Source organism: Vanessa atalanta, chromosome 4, assembly GCF_905147765.1.
Source record: "Vanessa atalanta chromosome 4, ilVanAtal1.2, whole genome shotgun sequence".
Taxonomy (NCBI): domain Eukaryota; kingdom Metazoa; phylum Arthropoda; class Insecta; order Lepidoptera; family Nymphalidae; genus Vanessa; species Vanessa atalanta.
The window spans coordinates 868,274-881,978 of record NC_061874.1 but is presented as its reverse complement, the minus strand read 5'-3'; the positions used below and the strand labels follow the sequence as shown (position 1 = coordinate 881,978).

At 33.2% G+C, this 13,705-nt stretch overlaps 1 protein-coding gene across 2 annotated transcripts in view; it reads left to right on the top strand.

Moving 5' to 3' along the window:
* LOC125078018 overlaps positions 1-13,705 on the top strand; it is a 144,729-nt gene that overhangs the window by 92,837 nt on the left and 38,187 nt on the right. For both annotated transcript variants that reach the window (XM_047690164.1, XM_047690165.1), the window contains exon 4: positions 12,282-12,323. The gene's annotated coding sequence lies outside the window, so the exon portion shown is untranslated. The remainder of the gene's footprint in view (positions 1-12,281; positions 12,324-13,705) is intronic.

Sequence of the window (13,705 nt, the reverse complement as noted above, 5' to 3'; positions counted from 1 at the left end):
AGAAAACGCGTAAAAAAAAATCCGGACACTGAATGGGCAATTCACTCGAACATTTCAGAGGTACCTACAAGAAAAATAAGAACGTATCAAAAAAAAGACAATTATACCCCGTAAACGTAGGAAAATAGAATAGCTTAACAAAAACCATTTGGTATTAATTTTGTTATTAATAAGTACCTATTAATAATTTATATACAAAAAGTAGTGATATCCCATCAAAAACATAAATGTAAAAATGAGAGCCAAGTTAAATATTATGATATATACCTTGGTTGTTGACTTCAACGACAAAAGAAGTGAGATCTAAATTTTTGCCAAGTTAAATAGCCCTTCTGAAATTTATTTATAACTACATAAAATAGCATTTCTTCTTATAACTTGGGATAATATATTGTTGCCTAAGGTCTGACTTGGCTAGTTCTTATATGTTTATAAACACAACTTGTAGTTTGTGTTTAGAATAACAAATTATAACTCAGAACATCTAAGAAGAATGGAGGACAGCTCAGTATTGCTTAGTTAGTATATACGTACATTAAGAGCTGTGATGGTCCAGTCACTAGAAAACATTAATCTTAACCAGATATTGCGAGTTCATATCTAGACAAGTACCATTGAATATTTGCGTGCTTAATTTGTGTTTATAATTCATTTGTAAAGGCTTAGAACTTACGAAGGCTATAATATAATTCTTATATGAGAACTAGCCAAGTCAGACCTTAGGCAACAATATATTATCCCAAGTTATAAGAAGAAATGCTATTTTATGTAGTTATAAATAAATTTCAGAAGGGCTATTTAACTTGGCAAAAATTTAGATCTCACTTCTTTTGTCGTTGAAGTCAACAACCAAGGTATATATCATAATATTTAACTTGGCTCTCATTTTTACATTTATGTTTTTGATGGGATCGTATTATTCGAAAGTGAATTTAATTTATATGATTACTTTTAAACGGTAATTGTAATGATTATTAACTTACCAGTTATTTGTTGGGTCGGTTATACGAATCTTATTATTTGAAATGCTAATGTTTTAAATGTAGTCTCTTAATTACAAATGTTTGATTTACGTCAAGTTTAAAAACCACATCGAGATTTTTTAGACAGTTTTTTGTTTTTAATTCACGTTTAAAATTGGAAGGCACGCGTGCAAATGGATCAAATAATTCGAATGCTCACTCTTTTAAATCATCGGATACATTATGTATAAAAATATATGTATGTATGTATAAAAAAAAGATGTAATCGTAAATCGACGTTAATTAAATTCATAGGTTGGAGGCGTAAGGACGCTTAAATAAATTCCTATGAATATGTATCAGAATACAGACAATACTCGTTTCAATAACGCTAATCCATTCTGTCATAATACAAATATAATACCGAATTTCCCAACACTACAATTACATAACCAAATAAACATTATTTTGACGTACACATAAAGAAATAATTAATCGTGAAGTATATAAAACATTACAATATTCTGATTTATACTATAATTATTTTTTTATTCTGATTAAGTACACAATTATTTGTAAATTTATTATAAAAAAAGGAAGCCTGTGCAAGCTGCACACCTTACCTCTGTAAACTTAAAATTTAAGATTTAGTGAGTTTTAGGTGGTTACAAAGCGGAACTGAAATTATTCTGACGGATGGCACTTAAGACGTCTGTCATCGCAGTTGTTGATCAGGCACAGTCGAGTGTGGCTTTGGTTAGCATCACCATTCATTTTGAAGAGAACTTCGTGTAAACTGAGACAAAACTAAGTATCGATTAGGCTCCTGAGGCTACCTGTGATTATATTTAAAAATGTTTTAATCACCATTAGGGGGCCTGGAATTCCATGACAGATCACTTGCAATATTCAGAAAGCAGTGCTGCTAAATTCGTATAGGATAACCCGCCGATTTCTAAATTTAACACCCTGACCCCCAACCGCCTGATCTCACTGTGGTATAATCCTCCACCCGCTAGAAGTATTTAGTTTTGTAATTAATTATATATCTTTATATTTTAATGATTAAATGAAGCTGAGTGTTAGTAATCAGTAAAGACATTGCGTCTTATTTACATAAATAAATTCAAGTTTTGGCTAATATTAAATTTTGTTGCCATCGAAAAAAATAACGGCATTTAATTCTCTGGAACACGATGTATACAAATGTTGACCAATCAAAACGAAGGAATATTTATTTGAGGACCGCCATGAATTGTAATGAACTTTTTGAAAACTCATCAAATATTATGAATCGGAATCGGTTATTTGAGCAACATTGTAACTATGAATTCGCAGATGAGATATTTGTATTCGAATTCGCGGATGAAAATATTTTAACAAGTTATCAAAAATAACAGACTTGTTTGGAAAAAATTACATTGACCCTTTATACGCGCCAAATAATTTTTAATATTTTAGTAAAAACATGTCTACATAAAAAGTAGAAAAGACCAAAGTTTTTTAATAATTGCGAACCGTAATTGTTACCCAGAATTTTATGTCAAGAGGGGTTTATAACATAGAAATTATAAAACAGTTATAACAATATTTATTTGAACCCGTGACGTTGACCATACATGAACCGTTACTCCGACAATAATAGAACCCCACAGTTGGGCAAAGGTATCTCCTGACGTTTGGAGCTTTCTTGTCACGTTGCTCGACTCCGATTTTGTAGATTCACATGGAAAATAATTTCATCGGACATAGGATGAAAACATAAATTTGGAAAATTAAAATAAAATTTGTCTGGATTTGGATCCGCGATCTCCGGTTAAGAACCACTCGTTCTACGTACTAGGCTTAGACAACAAAAGTAGACAAATATTAATTAGATTTAAATTAGTCAAGACTTTTGATGTGACTCATATATAATTCAAATTATAATTCATTCTATATTTACATTATTTCAATAACAATAAATTTAGATCGAAAAGTTTTACATCTGCCGTTCATCTCGTGCCAGCCACGTCTATACTTCGTGAACCATATTGCAAATAGCAATTTCAAACCCATCAGCGCATTTTTTCTGTTTGTAATTAAAACTTTTTGCTCGATAAAAAATTATAGTAAGATCATCCCAATGAATATCACGAATGTCATCATCGGATATCACGATCGGAATTATCAGACGGTACACAATCCAATTCAAGTGACGACGCCTGCGCCGCAATACGATGCAATTTAGCATTGGTAGTTTCGACACGTGCCTCGTGTTTCTCCACCTACCAGCTCAATGTTAGCTTGTTTCATCAGCTGACGATATTTGAATTTCGATTACTGGCAACAATGTTTACTTTTGTTAATGTATTTAATATACCAAAAGGAAATCATTTTTCAATACTCTGAATAATATATCAAATAAAAGTGTTTAAGTTTGTTTTTTTATAATACGTATCTAAAAATTGTACTGAACACATAAGACTTATACCAGAATATGCAGCTTTAGTATATAATAATAGGTACGAAGCTACATGTCGTTTCAATCACGTGTACGACAATTACACCTGACAACGGGAATTACATGTTACATGTAACAACCGTTTTGAAATAAATCCCAGTCAATAATGATATGGATTAAACTATTTCAAACGAAAAAAATAAATATATTAGTTTGAATTAATTAAAAATTAAGACTCAATTCTCCGCGGGATCCGTTTAAATGTGAACATCGTAATGTTGAGGCACATCTTCAACCATATAAGGCAATTAAAGCCAACAACAATAAACAGAACGAACGAAAAACATAAAAAAGAAGGATTCGAAAAGGGCAAATAGTTCTTCACCGCTGGAGATGGTCTGGAGTTGATTCCACCAGGCTGCTCTAAAGTGGATTAATGAATACAAACGTCCAATGAATTTTATCACAAGCAAGTCTGCATCAGATGAATTATAAACTCCAATCGTAATTAAGCTCATTGATGCATTTCCGAGTTTGAACCCGCTATATTCGGTTAATATTCACGTGTTCTACCACTGAGTCACAATGGCTATAAATAAAATGATAAAGTTATTTGAATCAAATACTTTTAATGGCAAAAAATACACAAATATCAACCAGCTACCTTCATCCACTCGTCCGTATCAACCCCGATATTACGTAGAGATAGCAATATTAACCGCTATTCATATAAGTACATTATAACAACGTCCATTTTCGTTTTCACGACATATTTATGTGTATAAGGAAAGGAAAATAACAGTTTTGATAGCCGAGCCGTCCGCGGTACAGTCAAATAATGCATATTCCTCACGGTCGACGGTTTCGAAGTATCAAATTTATTTTTATGTATATTTTTATTGTTTGCGGAGAGGATTGTCGCCTCCTTAGGGGCTGTTTGTATGCGGACTGAGAAGAATTACGTGCGCGCTCGAGGATCCACTTTGCTGGAAGCGATAAAACAATTTGTTTTCAAAATATATTATATAATTTATTATTGTAACAGCGGAATATGTGAACGGGGTTTTATTCTCGCTTCGTCGCTTTGCTTGTTTTTTTTTTTTATATTTATAACGTTAAAACAATACTATTAAAATATGTTCAATAGTCATTATCTAAGGTGCATAAAGCAATCAATCATTATATGGGATCATTATCTATATATGGACAAAGTCGTCCCTCTTGAGAATAAAAACTTGAACCTTATTCAACCACTTCATCCGAGCATGAGATCAATTTGTAAAGTTAAACAGTATAATTCAACGGTACATAATAATCTTAACCAAAGATTGCTGATAAATATTTACTTTGGTCGAATTCACTGTCTTGCCACTGAGCTAACTTTATACTCATAATGTTCTTGGAAATTATTACTTTATATTTCGTTTAAAATGGCTTATTACAACTCAACAAAACCGATTGTAAATTATATATAAAAAAAAAAAAAAACAAATATTACGCAGTATTTAAACGTCAATAGCGCAATGGTATACGAGCCGCCTAGCGTTGTAAAAAGTCGCAGGATCGATCCTGGCCCCTTGGGCTTGTCGTCCCCACTCGTAACACAAGTGATAAGCTTAAAACGAGGGGTTAATAAGAATATTAGTAATGCCTTTATTATATCATTGCGACGATTCTTTAAAAAGACATCTAACTCACAATTATTGAAATCAAAAACAAATACGTAAATGATAAAAATAAGCGCAAAAGCAATAAAAAAATAACAGTTACTTACATAATATAATCGTGGAAAAAATCAACGAAGCAAATAAAACGATTCGAAATTTCAATTTTAATGTAAACATTTCATATTTCAGCGTTGTCCATAAATAGAGGGAACGTGGTAAGCTGGGAATTCATAACAATTTTTAAACCGTCTGAATAAAGCCAAGCCAATTTACTATTCATTGCCGTGAATCCAAATAATTTAGCCGGCAACACGAGTAAGTCACGTTTACACTGAACCGGTGGAAATGTTTTCGATTGGCACTACAGATAGTGATGAGCGAATCACTTAAAATCGACTCGAGTAATACAATCGATAACTGGCCCCTGCTATTTTGCATCACTTGTGAGTTTATGCTTGTAAATTTAAATGCTATTTAAATATTCTATCTTTTAATAAAAATATATCAGAAAGGAAACTAAATTTATATGTTAAATATGTCCTAAATTGCCTTTGCGATTCAAATTTTAAGCCAATGATAATGCAATAATTTAGCCGTTTATAAACAGATACAATTAAATTTTCTTTGAAAAAATTTAACGCCATAATTAATGTTAAAAAAAAAAAACATTTAACATTATAAAACACAATTTTAAAAATGGAATATAATTCCACAAGGGGCGTAACTTTGCTGGGCAAAGATACGTTTTAAAAAAAGAACCATGATAGATATGTTTTATTTTTATTTTTATGTGACAACTGTTTTTGCAAGAACAAGTGAATATTTTAATAAATTTAAAATAAATCATAATGGAAATAAACAGACACGGCTTATAAAAATATTAATTAAACATCGAAAATTCATATGACTCAGACTGAGCACAACACTAAATACGGTCTTTTGATAAAGTGAATCCCGGAAACTACACTCTGAGAGCAATCAAGTCGGTGTTAACGTTCAAAGTAATTTCTTTGGCTTCGTCCAACGACCAACGACTTTACTGCTCAATAGATCGTTCACATTCATTTTGTTTATATTCCATGAATAATAAAATTAATTACTATTTAACTCCGAGTTGAACGTTTGCTTAACAAATCTTATTAAATAAAACTCAGAAAATTGTTCGATGTTAAATCAACGTTTCGACACGAATACGTGACGACCTTATGTACTAGTGTTAAGATAACTTCTCATTAAAAAAGTAAAGTAAAGTGACAGTCTATAAATGTCCCACTACTGGACTAAGGTTTGGAGCTTATTCCACCACATAGCTTCATTACGGGTTGCGGGTACCGGTTGAAATCCGTAACTGTCGAGCACGAGATTAACTGTGAACACATCTTAAGATTATGAAACATTCAGATGTGTTTACCCGGGCTTATACTTGATACTTGGTGGTAGGGCTTTGTGCAAGCCCGTCTGGGTAGGTACCATCCACACATCAGATATTCTACCGCCAAATAGCAGTACTCAGTATTGTTGTGTTCCAGTTAGAAGGGTGAGTGAGCTAGATTAATCACAGGCACAAGGGGCATAACATCTTAGTTCCCGAGGTTGGTGGCGCATAGGTGATGTAAGGAATGGTAAATATTTCTTACAGCGCCTTTGTCTATGGGCGGTGGTGGCCACTTACCATCAGGTGGCCCATATGCTCGTCCGCCAATCGATGCCAAAAAAAAGATTCTTCTCTAATTCTTGATCATCGCGGTTTGTGCACCGTATATCGGGTATCGATCGTATTATTATTAAATTCTTGTATTATTATTACAACAAAACGAATACGAAAATGAAGAGAATAATAACACAAAATAGTTTTAATGATATTTCACTCAAAGCATCCTCTTAGCGTTAAAATCGAAAACATTATTAGCGTACAAAATACCAACAGTTAAAATGGCATAAAACTGCAAAATGTAATACTCGCTAATTGAGTTTTGTTCCCGCAAGCGTGCTCTGCGATGTATTGCGCCGTGGGACAGTGTTATTTGTATACAATGTAGTTTCACAAATACACAGGTGGTACACGTAAAGGCTCTTTATTGCATTATAACCTTTATGGTTAGTGCTTTAAAAACTTGAGTCGTTTACTTTTCTCTGTCGCTAGTTCGAAGTTCAGAAAGTAAAGTTGAACATCTACTTGGGTCCAATTTCGTACGTTCTAATTATGCAATTTTAATTTGAATAAAACTCTTAAATGTATTTTGTTTTACTTAAATATTTACAAAACAGAGTAAGTACGTTATAAATTTTAATATCAACATTTTAACTTTGTTATAAATGCAAAATTAAGTTGTACAGTTTAAACTATCAAAATGGCCGGTCGGTTCAGTATATCTACAATGATATTATGTGTATCTACAAGAATATTGATTATTTTGGTAGAACAGTGACTAAACATTTTACAGATAAAACAAGCTAAAAAAAAACTCGCTTCACCAAGATTCTATATAACAAAACTCAATTAATCCTAACTTAATAGTTCGCTTCTACAATAAAATCCCACAAATACTTTGAGCTTTGCCAATTAAACAATTTAAATCGAGATAGAAGAAAAACATGTGGAATTAGTATTATTTTATTCTCGTATAAGTAATCCATGAATTGCCTGTAAAATTCCCACAGCTGGGCTGAGGCCCCCTTTGAGGAGAGGACTCCTTTTGAGGAGAAGGTTTGGAGCATATTCCGCCACGCTGCTCCATTGCGGGTTTGTGGATGCAGAATTTCGTAGAAATTAGATACATGCAGGTTTCCTCACGATGTTTTTCTTCACCGCCGAGCACGAGATGAATTATAAACACAAATGAAGCACATTAAAATTCGGTGGTGCTTGCCTGGGTTTGAACCCGCAACCATCGGTTAAGATGCACGCGTTCTAATTAACAGGCCATCTCGGCTCCCTCAAGCAAGATAACTCTCTAAAACCCAAGTAGCCACTACTTAGGTTCTAGAAGGTTTTTGATGGAAACCTTACTAGATGGAAATTGTTTAAGGTCTTAATTATACCCGCTAATGTCATGAGGGAGATTAACTACTCAATTTAAAACAATATAACACTAAAATTTCGATCAAATTTCGTTTCGATCATCAAAGACTTTTTTATATCAAGTATATACATAACTAAATATACAATTTGGCAGTACACATAAACGATGATTGTGATATCACTACGTCATAAATAGTAACGTGACAGGTGAAACGCAAATGCATTCTGACGAGATGAGAACGTTGAGATGGACGTGTGGAGTGACGAGAATGGACAGAATTTGAAATGAGAACGCTAAAGGACGTTTCGAAGTACAAACGACGGAAGTCGGAAATAATATTGCCATCAAATGACATGTGACGTAAAACTATTTTTCAAGAAATTGTGACGTCAGCGCTGTTAATACAAAGAAAATTTATCACTTAAGATATTTATTTCCGATCCGATGGATTGTTTAAGAGCCGAGATGGCCCAGTGGTTAGAACGCGTGCATTTTAACCGATGATTTCGGGTTCAAACCCAGGCAGGCACCACTGAATTTTCATGTGCTTAAGTTGTGTTTATAATTCATCTCGTGCTCGGCGGTGAAGGAAAACATCGTGAGGAAACCTGCATGTGTCTAATTTCAACGAAATTCTGCCACATGTGTATTCCGCCAACCCGCATTGGAGCAGCGTGGTGGAATATGCTCCAAACCTTCTCCTCAAAGGGAGAGGAGGCCTTTAGCCCAGCAGTGGGAAAATTTACAGGCTGCTAATGCTAAAAAATGGATTGTTTAAACAATTGACTTTATTTGATTTCTATGTGCCGAAATGTCATACTAAAATTAATTGCTAGCTATCACTGTGTGAGGCTGTAGATGAGAGGAAAATCAGATGATATCAGACCAGAGATAAGACAGACAATAATACAAGAACGTTCTAGAAGATAAACAAATGATATAAAAGCCAACGAATGATACTGACGATGATAAAATTATTGAATACATTCATAATTTCAATTCACATTTAACAATGAGTTTCTCAATACGCAGTCAGAACAAAGCTCCAGACTAACATATTCAGCTTACCAATACTCGATCATTGAATATAATGACAGACATAATCTATTACGAAATCAAGTCCTAACACAATGACCTTAAATTTATGTTCAAATATGTTATTGTTTCTATGTTCACGTTTCAATATTATGTAAACTTATACTTAATACATATTTATATGTGTTTTAAGTATAAGTATTAATGTGTTAAAATTTGTACGTAAGTTTATGACTGCACCGCCTACCCCGATGGTTTTAAAAATCTCTCTCAGATTTGGTTGTCAGGAAGGGATGGCTATTTAGCCATAAGTCCGCCCATTGTACACGCATAAAATAATTGATTATATTTTTGTTTTGTACAATATAAAGTATATTAACATAACATTTACATAAAGAGTGTTTGCTTAAAATAAACCAGATTAAATTTTGTTTGAAACAAAATAGATAGTATTAACCAAACATGCTAAATATCTTACCAAAAAAAAAAACAATAATTATTTAGGAGACCGACCCAAGATTCGAACCTTTGGTACCTGCGATCTACAGCCCTATTTGCTAACCACTACGAGCAGATCAACGAGACAATTAGGCTAGAAACAGCTACATGTGTCATGTGTAACTAAAGAACAATGTTTCACATATGCTGGCAACACAATCAAAACTCGATTCTAAACCACTTCAGAATCTGAATCACGCAATGGAATCGAAACTTTGGAAACGAGATAATAGTGAGGGTGATTCGTAACTCGTAACAAGTCCGACTTTGTCAGAAAGTCTGCGGGAGCAAAGTTCAATATCGCATGAAAATTAGTTCGGGTCGTCGCACAGTGTGCTGGAACCGAAGGACAAAGAAAGATAGGAAACTTGCCTCTGCAAATAGTTGTTGCATCTGATATTACAGAGAGATAATTTAATTATGAGCGTATTTCAAGCTGAATGCATTGTACTTTAGCTCAATATTTTTATCTGTGGTTATGTGTTGCTATATAAAAATGAATATTTCCTTTTTCCGTTTACGTTCCTGAAACATACGTCGCATTGCGATGAAAAATTCGTGAACCGTTGTGTGCAAGCCCGCGAACGTTTCTAAATTAGTTTTACCAATTTATATCGAATCCGTGTCAGTCGTTTGAGCAACTTTTTGACAACTCGAACGATATTGCAGGCAACAGCTAATACTTTTATAATGCTATCGGTTATATCTAATTCCTTCTGACTGATCGTGATTTCAATGGTCATTCTTAACCGAGAATAACCAACTGTGTAGAACATATTATAATACTCACACACAATATTTAATCCCTTTATCTTATAAACTGATGAAAAGACAATCTTACACAACAGGAGAGAATTATGAATAGGACAATATATCCTCTCTGGAAATGGTCATACGGGTCTTCTTACTCTAGGACTTAAGATGGTAACGCGCCAAGTCATTGAGATCGAAGGAAACCCGATGGGATAATGATGACAATAGTCGCGCACACGTATCACAGGTGCATTGAACCTTATCCTAAAATCCAATTTATTCATAATATTTCCCATAAATTCAATTTATTTGAGTACATTACACGGCATATATTAAAAATTGAGATCATATCGATGCATCCTTCGATCGCAGCGACATCTGGATTTTCTTTCAACTAGAGTCACTACCTACTATTGTCTGTTACTTAATAATAAGAACGGCTTAACAGATCTGAATGAAATTTGGCATAGATATAGTTAACAGCTTGGAATGGCATACAGGTTATTTTTAACCCGCATAAATGTACCTAATGTTCCTTTGAAATCTTCCCTCTCTTTTTTAATGTAATGCTCATCGAAACGGGTCTGTAACAGATTTTAAAATAAGAAATAAATCGAAACATTGCTTAATTTCCGGAATAAAATAAATGAAAAACGACTGGCTCCCTTCAGTTGAGCTGTCTTTAATCATCATTGACGTCTTTCTTCAAGTGACATTAGACGTCATTATTTACTTGACATTGATATGCCTTTTAATTAGAAAAAATAGCAGAAGAAATAGTTCATTCACCAAAACTATTCAATATAATCATTAATCCTTCCAACTATATGCACATCACTCAGCTAATAGCTTACATCGATAAATATTGTTACATAATTTGTAGGCGTATTTGAAGAGGTCGACATTGTTACATTAGAATCCCGATTCAAGTATGCGATGCGTCAACCTGTGATATATTTCACAACAACATTTTATTAAATTATGAATGCGCTAAGAGGTAAGTTTGTTCCGAGTTTATTTTAATGACGAATATTGTCATTTTATTATGTATTGTCAATTTATAATCTATGGTTAATTTAATACCAGAATAATCAACTAAAATCCATCATGGCGGTGGCTGTCATTGTAAAATTAAATTTCACTTTAAAATATTCAGTATCTTTCATTTTCCCAAAAAAATATATTAAAATTATAGTGGGTGCGTTGTAAAATGACACACATACATAAAGTGCATAATTAAAAGTGATCACTAGAACTGAAACACCACCCTCGTAAGCGATTTACATGCGCAAACACATATATGCATGTGTGACGTGCGACGGACGACGGGTCGTGCACAGGAATAATGACCGCTAAATGAACCTACGAAGCTGACAGGAATCAAAATGCGTGTGACGCAATTTCATTAAAGAATTATTACGAGCACAAGCTGGAAATTCTGTTCGAATGACGATACTGCATTTTCATTTCGCTATTCGTAACAATGTAATTGTAACAATTGTTTTAAAATGCAATTAATGAGCGTACAGTTGAGATTGGATTTTAAAATGTTTAATTTATACAAAACTTTGACACATAATTTCAATTACTTCCAGCAACAGCCCATCAGTGTCCAGTAGGGAAAATCGTCTTCTACTGTTAAGGAAAAGTTTAAAATAGGATTCCACACAAATACTTATCTTCTTATTCAACTGCTTTTATTTCATAACATAATATATAATTATACAAGTTAAGAATACAAAACATAATTGGTATTAACCGGAGATTCTCCTGATTGTTATTTGCACTGAAACATATCGGCTCTATTTTTACTTAGATTAATTATATTAGATTTGTACCGTACAAACCGTTCAAAAGCACAGGTATTATTTTCGACTAACAAACTATTTTTCTTTTGCAGGTACCGTTCGTCAACTTGTGTTTAAAAGCCTTCAGGCTAAAGGTACGTATTAAAAAAGTATTTAAAAATCCATATCCTCATCCCATTTAGGTTGAAGTGTCTTTATTTTTATTTCAATTATATTTGCCGATATTATTTAATAAATATTTAATTCACACATACATAAACATACCCACGGACACACCATATTAACTTCTCATAGTAACTTATTTTATTTGTATATTTACTTATAAAAAACAAATGAAATATTTTTCCTTTATATCAAGTCGAAAGGGTACGATTGAAATTACTGGCTCCCCATGTGGGGGAAGGTCTAATGAATATGAACGTATGTGAGTGACGGGCGATGGAGCATTATGCTGTCAATTGAACACAACGTTTTAAGTCTGACTTAGCCACTAACAACTACACATCGTTACTGTCATTCAAGATGATCTACTTATTAAATGCCACTAACTAAATGCTTAGACTGGCTTGTAACATTTCTATGCTATGTATTATTAATAAAATAATACGCTACCAACTTATACTGTTATAAGTCTATTAATAAAAATAAAACGCCACATTAAACGTCTTCACAAAGAACATAGTTTTGCGTCCATGGAATTTTTCAAGAATAATTTCTTTGTTGTGTTACTTGTATCTATGTTCTACATCTAATCAAATATAATTTATTTCTTGTTTACGTTGAGAATTGTTATGAAAGCCGAGGATAAGCGCACTTTTGAGTTATTAATAAATGCTATTATAATTATGCGAGTCTAAATAATTAAAATACCTTACTCAAACAGGCTCAGCGATTTTAAATCTTGTTTTAAGTGTTAAAAGTAGAATACTGCTAAAACTGGATACTCTTGTGTATACACATCGTGTGTGATTGTGGGCAATTTAAGCGTATTTCGGAATGATGAAATGAAAACTTAATAAGGAATTACTACTATCGCAAGAGACTTTGCTTTAAATCCATTGATACTGGTGCTATAACCACCTATAGGTACCACCCGCTTGCAACAGATATTCTTAGTATTGTTGGGTTCCGGTTTGAAGGGTGAGTGAGCTAGTTAAACTGCCACAAATGGGTATAACATCAGTGGTGACCACTCACCATCAAGTGGCAGATTGGCACGATCGCTTACCTATTAGTATATATACATATAATACTCTATCTAAGAAAATGTAAATCTTATCGATTTTATTAAGATTGCATTTTGTAGAAACGCGACTTAATTATCTCATATAAATATCAAAACGTATAAACTTCAGTAATGTCATAATGTTCAGGCCTATGGGTTAAAATGCAAATTGTCCTTATCCAAAACGCCATCGTAACAATATTCTAGAGTGTTATGTTATCTGCAGCCGACATTTATCGAAAACTCATATCGAAGTAATGAGATGCACGATCGAACATATCGGGTCGTTAG